This window comes from Triturus cristatus, chromosome 10, assembly GCF_964204655.1.
Source record: "Triturus cristatus chromosome 10, aTriCri1.1, whole genome shotgun sequence".
NCBI lineage: Eukaryota > Metazoa > Chordata > Amphibia > Caudata > Salamandridae > Triturus > Triturus cristatus.
Window position 1 is genome coordinate 505,002,151 of NC_140593.1, and position 12,596 is coordinate 505,014,746.

A 12,596-nucleotide genomic window follows, 5' to 3' on the forward strand; every position below is an offset into this window, starting at 1 on the left:
GGAAAACCGGATGGATTTTCCATGAGTGAGGTAGAGACAATCGCATGGCTACTGGGTTGATACATTCCTCAATACCATACGGCCCTATGTATTTGGGTTTGAGTTTATTTATACCCCTTAAATGTAAGTTCTTTGTTGAAAGCCAAACCTTGTCCCCCACTTGGTACTCGGGTTCTTTGGATCTTTTCTTATCGGCTTGGGTCTTTTGGGCCTCCTGAGCACTGGCTATGTTCTGTTTGGCTTCTATCAAAATCGCTCGGAGATGTGCATGGTGTTCGTGTATGCTGGGTACCGGGGACTGAGCTGGCCATTCAAAAGGGAGCATATTGGGGTGGTGACCATAAACACAAAAAAAAGGAGAACAACCCAATGTGGAATGTGTTGCGTTATTGTAGGCGAACTCTGCCAACCATAACAAGGCGGGCCAATGTAAGGTGTTTTGCATGGTAAAACAGCGGAGATATTGCTCTAATGTCTGGTTTAGGCGTTCTGTTTTGCCATCAGTTTGAGGGTGGTAACTAGAGGACAGTCGTGCTTCCATATTCAATATTCTGCAGAGGGATTTCCAAAAGCGAGAAGTAAACTGCGTTCCCCTATCAGTTATAAGCACATTTGGAAGTCCGTGTGCTCTGACCACATGTTGGAGAAATATCAAAGCCAGTTCAGATGACGTGGGTAACCCCTTGAGGGCGATTAAATGACCCATCTTGGTAAGATGATCGACTACCACCAGGATTACTGTTTTCCCTTCACTGGGGGGCATTTCAACAATGAAGTCCATGGAGAGGGTGTGCCAGGGAGACGGGGGAATCGACAAGGAACGGAGTAATCCCGTTGATTTGTTGTGGGTAGCTTTTCCCTGTACACACACCACACAATTCTTGACATAGTCTTTGACATCCTGGCGTAGCCCCATCCACCAAAAGGAGCGTTCCACACAGGCAATGGTTTTGTAGATCCCTAGATGCCCTCCCAGTACTGAATCATGCGCCCATTCCAATACTTGATGTTGTTGTGTCTTGTGAGGGATGTATAAAGCATGGTAGTGATAGACCAATTCATCCCTTTCCGATCTGTGTTCCGGTTCCTCCTGGATCCAAGCAGGGATGTTTACATCCGTCAAGGAGATTTTCACGTCCTCAAGGAAATCCGGGGAAGTTAGCAGTGCCAGGGATCGTTGAGGATTTTCGACTTCGGTGAGTATGAGCGGTTGTGGCATCGGGTTGTGAGCCATTGTGTCTTCTGATTCCCCGATACGGGAGAGCGCATCCGCTTTCCCGTTCTGAGGTCCCGGTCGGTATTTGATCACAAAATCATAGTCCGAAAAGAACAGGGTCCACCTTAGCTGACGAGGGGTCAAGGCCTTTGCCGTTTTCAAAAACAATAAATTCCTATGATCAGTGTAAATCTCGATGGTGTGAAGGGCACCCAGTAGATAATGTCTCCATTCTTCACATGCTCTTTTGATCGCTAGCAATTCTTTGTCGGAGATGGTGTAATTGATCTCACTGGGAGAGAGTTTTTTGGAGTAGAATGCCACTGGGTGAAGTTGGCCGCTTTCGGGGTGTCGCTGGGAAAGTACACCTCCTAAGGCATGTTGGGAAGCGTCTGTTTCCAGAATAAAAGGAAGTTGTGGATCCGGATGGCGCAAGACGGGGGCCTGCGTGAATTTGTTCTTCAGTATTTGAAATGAGTGTGCTGCCTCTTTCCCCCAAACAAACGGAACCTTCTTTCTTAGTAGGCTGGAGAGGGGATGAATCACTGCAGAGAAATCCCTTATGAATCGCCGGTAGAAATTGGCGAAACCGAGAAAACTCTGCACTGCTTTTACGTTCTGAGGGGTTTGCCATTGGGTGATCGCTTCCACCTTTCTTGGATCCATGCGAAAACCCTGAGAGGAGATGATATAATCTAAAAATGCCACTTCCGTAACGTGAAAGAGGCATTTCTCCAGTTTGGCATACAAGGAATGTTGCTGGAGTCTCTCCAACACCTTTTTCACTTGAGTGATGTGTTCCGTGAGGGTAGAGGAGTAGATTAAAATGTCATCGATGTAGACAACGCAAAACGTGTCTAAGTACCCTCGCAACACCTCGTCCATAAAAAACTGAAAAGCCGCGGGGGCGTTGCAGAGCCCAAAGGGCATCACCTGATACTCATAGAGCCCAAACTTGGTTCTGATGGCCGTCTTCCACTCATCCCCCTTCTGAACCCTCACGAGGTGATAGGCTCCTCTGAGGTCGAGCTTCGTGAAATATCGTGCCCCCTTTAATTGATCCAGAAGCACCGGGATTAAGGGCAGGGGGTAGCGATTCTTAATAGTCACCCTGTTGAGTGCACGGTAGTCAATGCACGTTCGCAACTCCTCGCAATCCTTCTTCGGTATAAAAAAAAGTGGAGAGGATGCGGGAGACGAGGAATGCCTGATGAACCCAGAGGCCAAATTATCGTCCAGATAGGTCTTCAAATACTGCGTTTCGGGTTCCGTTAAGGCGTACACTCGGCTGCACGGAATGGCCGCTCCTGGTATCAGATCGATACGACAATCATATGGTCGATGAGGTGGCAACCGTGTTGCTTGTTGTTTGTTAAACAGAGTATGGTACACCCGATACTCGTCTGGCAGAACCGTAGAACAACAGTATTTCTCTGGAGTGCAGGCGGAAGCAAGGTATGTCGCTGGTGTACTCTCGTAGTCTGTAGGAAAAACGTCAACTGGTTTGCAATTGTCTTGGCAGTACATTGATGACAGGGCGATCGTTCGAGTGGTCCAACTGATTACAGGATCATGCAAGGTCAGCCAAGGCATTCCTAATATCAACCCGAACTGTGGTGCGTCTATCAAATCAAAGTGGATGTCTTCATAATGGTCCGCACCTATGGCCATGCGAAGGGTCGGGGTACGGAATCGTACCATACCCGAAGAAAGCGGTGTTCCGTCCACCGATTTCACCAGTTCTGGGAAGTCCTTCTTTACACATGGGATTCCCATCCTGAGTGCATATTCCTGGTCGATGTAATTACCTGTGGCTCCTGAGTCCAGCAAAGCGTCCACTTGAACTTTGTCTGAGGCGGAAATCCATAATGCCACGGCAATATGGAGGTGTGCTACTGCGGATTGTTGTGTGTTTGCTAACACCGACGAGATCATGTTAGGTGACATGCTCAAGCCAGAGACCTCATCCTGACTTGGGCTCCTCAGTTTTCCGTCGGCTCTTCTCGTCGGGGAGCAGATAGCCCCCGCGGACTAGTGTTTCTGCTGTCTCCTGAAGTTCGGGCTCGGCATTCCCTTATGAAGTGGCCCCCTTTACCGCAATAGAGGCATAGTTTTAATCTCCTCCGTTTGTCTCTCTCTTCCTGGGATAGAGGGCCTCGAATTCCTCCCAACTGCATTGGTTCGGGTCCCTCCAGGGCTTTGGACTGGTCGTCCAGAACTGCTCTCGGACGTAGATAAGGTGCTCTTGTTTCACTCTTAGTCTTGTCCCCTTTGCATTCCAGCAAGCGATGATCTAACTGCACCGTCAGGTCGATGAGCTCTTCGCAGGTTTGAGGCAGTTGTACAACCTGAGCGAGGACGTCCTTCAGTTCCCCTCTCAACCCCTGGTAAAACAGAGTGATTCTTTTCTCCGGGGGCCATTCCGTTTCAACCACCAACCGATTAAAGGATGTGATGTAGGATAGGAGATCTTGAGATCCTTGCCGTAAGGTAAGAAGTTCGCGGTCCAAGGTCATCATATGATTCTTCCGATCAAACAGTTTCCTTAATTCTTGGCAAAAGCCTTGGAAGTCATGGAGGATTGGATCGTTTCTTTCCATATGAGGAATAGTCCAACTGGCGGCGTTTCCGCCCATATACGACATCATAAAGGCCGTCTTCGATTCCTCGTCCTGGAACACGGCGGGTTTGCAGAGGAAATGAAGTCGACATTGATTCAGGAAGGTGTCGAACTTCTTCGGATCCCCATAAAACCTTTCCGGGGGTGCCAAGGGGATGCTAGTGTTTTGTACTATGTGTACTGTAGGTACCGTATCCGTCGTGGAGGGTGGATGCGGATTTGGGGTAAAAAACCCCGCTCCTGAACTGCCAGGGTTGGGAGTGTGTATAGATGATACAGGAGGGGGCAGAGTAGCGGGTCGGATGTATGAACCCTCCCCCGGGCCTCTACGTGAAATACCCGCTACTTCCCTTCGTAACGAGCTTACTTCTTTATGCAAATTGTAATTCTCTGCTCTGGAGGTCTGTACCTCTACTCTGGAGGTCTGCACCTCCTGCTGCAGAGCCGTCAGACTCTCCAACAAGGAAGCCAATACCGTATTGGTATCCATCGTCCGGGCTGTGCGTCTATTCGTGGGCTTGACAAACTGTCAGGATTGTCAGGTTGTCAGCAGCACACGGTATTTCAAATAACGCCACTAACCGTAATTCCAGGGCTCCAGCAGGGACGATGAACTGTTCCCTGACTCCCTTGAACAGCGCCCCCAACAGAGGAATAGAAAACCCTCCTGCGAGAGACGCTATCTGGGGGATGCAGGGAAGGGGAAACTCAAGGAAGGGGTGCAATCCTATGCTTGTTTCTGAATGATCCGAAATGGCGAAGGTCCTTGACACCGCAAGGATTCCTGTAACTAGTCTTTGTTCGTCTAGCGGGGACAGTGATGACTTCTCACTAAGACCAGGGCCAAGACAAACTGTACCGGAAAGAAAACAGAACAAGTGAAATTGCGAAGTTAAAGAACCAATACAAGGCCAAGGGTATCCTAGAACATAGTACAATGGCAGCTGGATAGAAGCCACTTCATGCCAAACTCCACATAAAACAAACTTCGGTCCATAGGCTTGCTGCCAAGTATGCGAGTAAATACCTATGTAACTATCTGGCCCTTTCTAACTCAAGGAAAATGAAATAATCACCAACCGGGAACAGTCTCGAAAATATGCACTCTATCTCAGCGCACACGGGGAAATATGAACGGGACTTCTCGTTCCTCCTGCACTCAATGTTTGTACACGGAAGGCACGCAAAGCCACCGATCGATGCAACCACGGGGAAGGAACTCGGAGAAGCAGGAAAAGTTACGGAGCAATTCTCCGTGTTACCTGACTCCGGTTTTCGAAGGCTCTCCCACTTCTCTCACGCTTCCTGTGAGGAGACGGGACTCGGATTCTTCTTTCTCGTGTAGTTCGAGGTTCTCTAAGGAGACGGGACACGGCCCGACGCTGGACTATATGCGGCAATGCTTCAAGCTGAATTCCGACGGGGAGCACCATCCGCCATTACAATCCTGATATGCTTTTTGTTGTCAAGCACCTTACCCTCCCGGCGGCGGAGCTTATGTATTGCAGGCGTGGAGATGCGCCCCATGGCCTGCTGGGAATCGTAGTCTTTGGGGCACAAACTGTGAAAGTGGCGAAAACCTGGCATTGGTGTGTAACGAGGCCTTGTCTTATGGGTGATCGCTACACCTCCTTATCGCTGGCAACCATTACCTGTCATCTCCCCTAACGCTCCCTCAAGCTCAACTCAATGAGCATTCCACAATTAAACCCTCATGAGGAGAACTCAAACACAAGACACCTCCCCCCTTTCCAACAACCACCATCAAAATCACATATAATCAAAAACAAAAAAACTGAGAAAATGTTAAAAATTCTAAAATATTAAAAACAGAACAACTGTATAATATAAATGTAATACGTTACATAATCTTGAAACTTGGCTTGTATCGACTTACCCCTGAATGATGTTCTTAGACTTAACAAACTAGAATGAGCCAATCCAGCACTAGAAAAACATACATCAACAACACCACCATCCAGCTTACACTCAGAGTCATAACATTTGTAACCCAACAACGCATTCCATCATGTCTTTGGAAACAAACTGCACACCATTGTCTGACATAGTTCAGTAGGTCACCCTTCTCTGGCAAAAACATCAGTTAGACCAGTGATAACATTCTTAGTATGTGTTCCTCATACAAATCTAACCTTCAACCATTTTGAAACATAATCCAATGAAATAATGGCATACTTCTACTCTGCAGGAAAATAATGAAAAGGCTCATAAAATTCTATGGCAATCCTTTCCTACACATTTTTCTGAGTATCAATTTCTGTCAAAGGTGGTACCTTTGTTTTAAGACCCTTATCATTTTATAAACAGTTAGTACACTTGGATACTCAATCTTCTTAATATCTATCAATTCCAGGCCACCAATATTGAATTCTTAGGGCCAGCCAACCCTTACATTTTGCGACTCTCAAATTGTGTTGCTTTACGACTCACGAGTCATGTACAAGAGTGTCACAGACACTGTTAGCGATTCCTAATGGGGTCGCAAATTGCCTGCCTCATTAATATTCATGAGGCAGGTGCTATTTGTGACCCCATTAGGAATGGCTAGCACTCCCAGGGATGGTGGCCTGCTGGGGTCACCAGACCACTATGTCTGTGACTGCTTTTTTAATAAAGCAGTTTTTCAAAAAAAAATGCAGCCCGTTTTCCTTAAAGGAAAACAGGATGCATATAAAAAAGAAAAATGAAACTTTTCAGTTTCATTTTTTAAGGGCAGGCAGTGGTCCCTGGGACCACTGCCTGCTTTAAAAAAATATTTTCGCACACACTCACAAAGGGGAAGGGGTCCCCTGGGGACCCCTTCCCGTTTGCGAGTGGCTCACCACCTATTGAATTAGGTGGTAAACTGCGAGTGTTTTGCGACCGCAAATGCGGTCGCAAAACAATCATACATTGCAGTTGAATTTGCTATTAGGAAGGGACACCCATGGCACGTCCCTTCCTAACAGGGAGCCGCAAACCATATTTTGTGAGTCGGTAATAGGTTACCAACTTGCAAAATAGGGTTTGTAAATGGGGCAGACCAATTTTGCGGTTGCAAACGTGCCAAATTCCCGTTTGTGACTGCAAAAAGCAGTCGTACATCTGCCCCTTAGTCTTTTCCTATTTGATGTCATGGCCAAATGCCCTTCATGACTAAGAGTTAACAATGGATAAAAGGTGGAACCAATTTGTCTCTACAAAAAAGAACGCATATTCAACGGATAATTCATCCTGAATTTTGCAAAAGTAAGCAACACCAAAGACAAATTTTCCTCTCTCAGCCATCCAACAGTAAAAAATCTTTTAACTTCATTCAAAATAGTGTCCCCCTTTAAAGCATCCCTCCATTCTTGTTCAGTTACAAACCTCACATTGGACCAAAAAATATTGGCAACCAAACATTCAACATCCTCCTCATCATCTCAAGTCTTAAAAAATAGGTCTGATTCCTGAGAACCTGGAAGTCGTGATAAGCAGTCTGCCTTCTTGTTTTTCCCTCCAGGAATGTAAACCACTTCAAATTGATGTTCCATAAGTTTAGAACTAAGCCTGACCAATCTAGCTGTAACCTTCCTGGTATTAACATTCAAACCATTCAAAATGGGAATTATTGGCTTGTGATCTGTTCTGATGACAAAATGAGTAGCCCCAAATATAGGGTTTTAAGTTTTCCACAACCCAAGTGTATGCCAACATTTCATGCTCTATAACAAAATAAATCTGTGTTGAGGCTTCAATGTACGGTAGGCAAAAGCAATACTTGGTACAAAAGGACTTAACAAAGCAGCATTAGTAAGCTCTCTCTTAATAGTATCAAAGACTTCTTGTTGCTCCAAACCCCAGACAAATGTATCATTTTTTTTAACAAACATAATAGAGGTTCAGCAATGGTAGCAAAATCTTGAATAAACACACATAGAACTCACACATACCCATAAAAGCACAAAGTTCATCTCGATCTTTAGGTTTAGTTACCTCAACAATGACTTTCACCAATCCTGGTGTAGGTGCAATCCAAAACAATAATTTAGGAACAAATGGAAAAGTTTCATTCACAATGCATGCTCTTGAAGGAAAATAACCAATTGCATCACAGTGCCCTGTTCTCCGCGAAAACTGTGAGGAGAAAAGACATGTAGCTGGACATAGATGGGGAGGGGTGATGAACTACAAAAACAACATTCATTTTGAACAAAAGGGTGTCACTGCAAAAATGGGGCATAACTAAACTACATTAATAAATACACTTTGAAACTTCTAAAAAAATGCGTTAAGTGCAACATTATTAGTTCATCGTTACGATTATATACATCAGATAAATCATTAGTATTCACAAATGTTTGTGTCACCCGAAATTGTACAGAATTTTTTTTTTACCCCCAAGAAATCCAGATCAAACCCCAGCGTTGAGCAATACCTATTGATGCAGATGTAAGAATAAAACCATTGGATCTCTAAAGACAAGCCAACTTCCACACATAGACCCTTATATAGGTGGGTAACAGCAGGAGCCTGTGAGGACCCACCAACTTGCAAGTCTTCATCAACAAGTGCTAATAAGTCTGTTTAGTGGAATGTGTCTAATATTTGTTGTAAATAATGTTTTATTAAGTTGAGAGAAAATATATTCAGCACTTATATAGAAATGACATTGGAAGAAGGATGAGCTTTACAATGACACATACCTATAGTTTATAGCTTCCAATATGTACAGGGACAATGGAAGACACACCATACACTAGAACATCAAATATAGCTTAAGTCTAGTCTGAAATATTTTATATGTATTGGTCTATATCTCTGTGAGCAGTAATATATATTTATATAAGAAAACAAATGTTCCCCTCCACATAACAGCACAACATAGGGCAATAGGAGCAACAGACAAAGAAGAGACAGGAAAAAAGGGCAATTTCTTATCTATTAGGAAGCTAAGTTTTCTATATCTTTATCTTCGGCTGTAATATTTCAACAACCCCAGCTACTGGTCTATGGACCTTTTTTTGTCGACAAGGAGAAATGATAAGGAGTAAACATCTACATTAATCAAATGACATGTTAAAAAATGTATGACTTTTAGTGCAGTCAATAAAGAGAATTTGCGTGACTTAAAGGTTTTTTTTTAATTCTTTTCAATATGTAATATTTTATTCAACAAGAATTGGGGCCTTATTACAAGTTTGTCAGTCCTCCTGTTGGCCCGCCACTGCTTTGCTGACAGGAGGACTGCCAAGCCCATAGTGCGCCCACCTGCCAGATTATGAGTGCAATCCATGGGGGGTGGGCATTGCTGCAGCGGTCTCACTGTAGCGGGCTGTTAGACTCATAGGAGAGCCTAGCATGCAGCCCGCCACCATGACAGCATCTGCAGAATGTGCCATCGTTGGGAATTGTCAGAATCAAAACCCTCATTCTCCAACAGGGGGAACTGTTGAAATGAGTTCTGATTTTGGAACAGATTTTAATTTTCTCTTGGTACTTGATTCATATTGAATCTGGGATAACCCACATTCTTTGTGGCCATGAGAGCTTTTGGGACCAGCATCATAGGAACTTCTGACTGCACTGGCATCTGCATTCATAGGACTGGAACCTGAACTGGAATATTTTCCATTTGCAATTGATTCACCACTTGCATTTGCCTATCACTCAATTTTGATTCTGTCTACATTCTCTCTTCCAATGCCTGATCTTGTTACAATAATGACAAGGAGTTTATTTCTTCAGTGTTGCAATGTCTACTCCAGAATTCGGATCAAACAAAACACCGCGGCCTCTACCCTGTGGAACACCCGCTACACTGTGTGTGATTTGACCTCCAACCTGAAAAACAACACCTTGCAATCCACCAACAATCCCTCCATGTGATTGGTTTTGGAATCCCTTTTGAACCAGCTTAGTCTGGGCCAGCATAAATATTTTTCATATCTCAGGATCTCATCTAAAGGTTTTGCCTGCCAACAAATCACATTCTGTTGTATATGCGGACTGATCTCTGGTTGCAACCAAAGAACAAACTGTGACACAAAACTCCCCATATCTCCCTTTTCAGAATTTTCTTCTTCGCTATGCTGTTTAAAGATGGGCAATAATTTTTCATAATAAGCATGCACTGATTCGTTATCTTCTTGAGTAGTTATACTGATCTTTAATCAATGTGCATCACTGGAATGTTTCCTTTCAAAAAGGTGATCATCTCGTCATATTTGGTCATTACCACAGGTGAAACTGCACAAGTATGCGCATATCTTGAGGGTTCAGTATGTGGCCAATGCACAGCTATCTTATATTCAGCCCACAGATTATTCGGTACCACAATATCAAAGAAAGTATTCAAGCCTGTCCACAAAATCTTTCACATTTTTTTTAATCTGTCAACCTTCGTATACCACTAAGTGGGAACCTCATAATTAAGGAAAGTTGTTCAAGGAAATTTGTTCATAAATGTTGCAAGATCACCTCCAATCCATGATACTTCAACATTCCCTCCACCTGGTATCTCCCTCATAGTGAAAGCTAAAGCCTCATCTTCATCGGAGAGTCACAGGTGCAGGAACAGTCCCAATGGAGGCAGAAATACCTGAAGCTATTAGCTTGGGGTCTGCTCCAACAGGCTCAGTTGCAATCTGAAGTGCTGGAAGAGGTCTTTCAATTTGAGTTGAATTTGGGTCAACAGGGGCTGTAACCACTGTAGTACCAGTGGATGTAACACCCCCTGTGTTTGTTGTGGGAGCCACATATGGCAGTGGACGTGAGAATAACAAAGCATCTAAAATGTCATCCTCTGAATTGCTATCAGAGTTTGTTTTCCTTGCTGCTTCCTCATCATCATTTCCTTGTTTTTGGTACTTTTTAGTCGTTTCTGTTGCTATGGCTGGGTACATTCTCGCTCCCTCAACTATACATTTCCTCCACCTCTGCTGTCCTTTATCCTATTGAGCATCTGTGTAATTTTGCACTGCTGTCTTTGCTCTATTCTGACACCTTTCTTTCTTTTTGGAATGAGCTGCTTGCTCCCAAGCATTTAGTGCTTCATATTGGGTGGGTCGAGGAGGTGGCTTAATTTCATATAATTTTTCTCTTACATTTTCAATAATCTTTCAATCAAAAGTACCATATTGTGAATATCAGTACGGTCCTTCATTTTCAGTGATCTTGTACCATTGACGAAGCCACAAACATGAAGCCCTACATTTATTGACATATAATGAGCTGGCATACTTTCCGGTGGAACCTCTTCACCCTCCCGAACTGGGACCCGTACATCACCGCTCATCAAATATCTAAGAGCCATGAAACATTTCATGATCGCAAAAATTCAATAACAAATTAACAGTAATCAGATTCCAAAAACATCTGTTTTTGGTCAGTTTACAATTCCGTATACGTCAATCAATTCTTACAATCCTGTCACAATCCTTTTTTCACATATCTCTTACAGCTTAGTACCTGATGACTTGCCAACCAACCCCAGCGCGGAACTTCACACCAACCGACCTATCCCAGCGCGTCACACTGACGCAAGTCTTCACTCCTTTACAATTTTCTCACACACAAATTCTACAACTATAAGCAAGCACAATAAACAAATAACTTTTGTCTGCTCTGCTAAAGAATTCAAAGAAGTTAATTCATGTAAGAAACAATTGAAAATAAGGTTTTATTACCCTCCAACTTCCTCACACACACATGATTAAAATCTCGACCAGCGGGAAATCAACCTCCCTGATATAGTTTCCCCTTTGTACAATAGTTTCCACAAACACCAATCAATAGTAGTACACTCACAACAAATTATTATAGTCCCTACCTCAATTGTTTTATTTATTACATAATATGTTAATTGTGTATTACTTTTTTATTTCAATTAGATTTTAATAGTTGGCCATTATGTTCGTAGGGATATAGGGCCTCATGTAGGTGGCATACACTTTACCGATTCTAAAATACCGAATCATACCGATTCGGTATTTAAGAATCGGTAAAGTGTATGTAGATAAAAATTCGGTAAATGTTACCGAATCGGAGTGAGTCGGTAATTACCGAATCGGTATTTACCGATTCGGTAATGAGGCATACCTTCCCATTGATGGGAAGGTATGCCTCATTACCGAATCGGTAAATACCGATTCGGTAATGGGGGAGCACATGCAAGGGTGGCAGGGTGTCACATTGACACCCTGTTGCACCCCTGATTCGGACATGTGTGCACATGTGGCACACATACATGCCCTAAGGGCATGTATGTCTGCCACATTGCACACTTCTAAGCGCTATAACATGCGTTTACACATCCATACTTTATTTACCACCAACTATTAGTTGGTGGTAAATACCGACTCCAAACAACACCCACACACTCCCCCTACATCTCATTTCTGTATTCGGAATTTACCGAATCGGTAAAATTACCGATTCGGTAATTTTACCGATTCGGTAATTTTACCGATTCGGTAAATTACCGAATACAGAAATGAGCCCCCTACATGTCACAAGCCTAAATACCGGTCGGTAACGGTAAAATTACCGAAAATCGGCTGTTACCGACCGGTATTCGGCTACGTACATGAGGCCCATAGTGTGCTATTTTAAGCTTTATTTCAACAGCTTGTGTCATAAAAGCTATAAAAACACCAATTATAATAAAAGAAGAAATTTAAAAATAGATAGTTCATACAGCAACTTAATACAATTGAGTACAAATAATTGATTGTAATTCACAGCTGCAAAGAGGAAACAATATAAAATTCAGCAAAT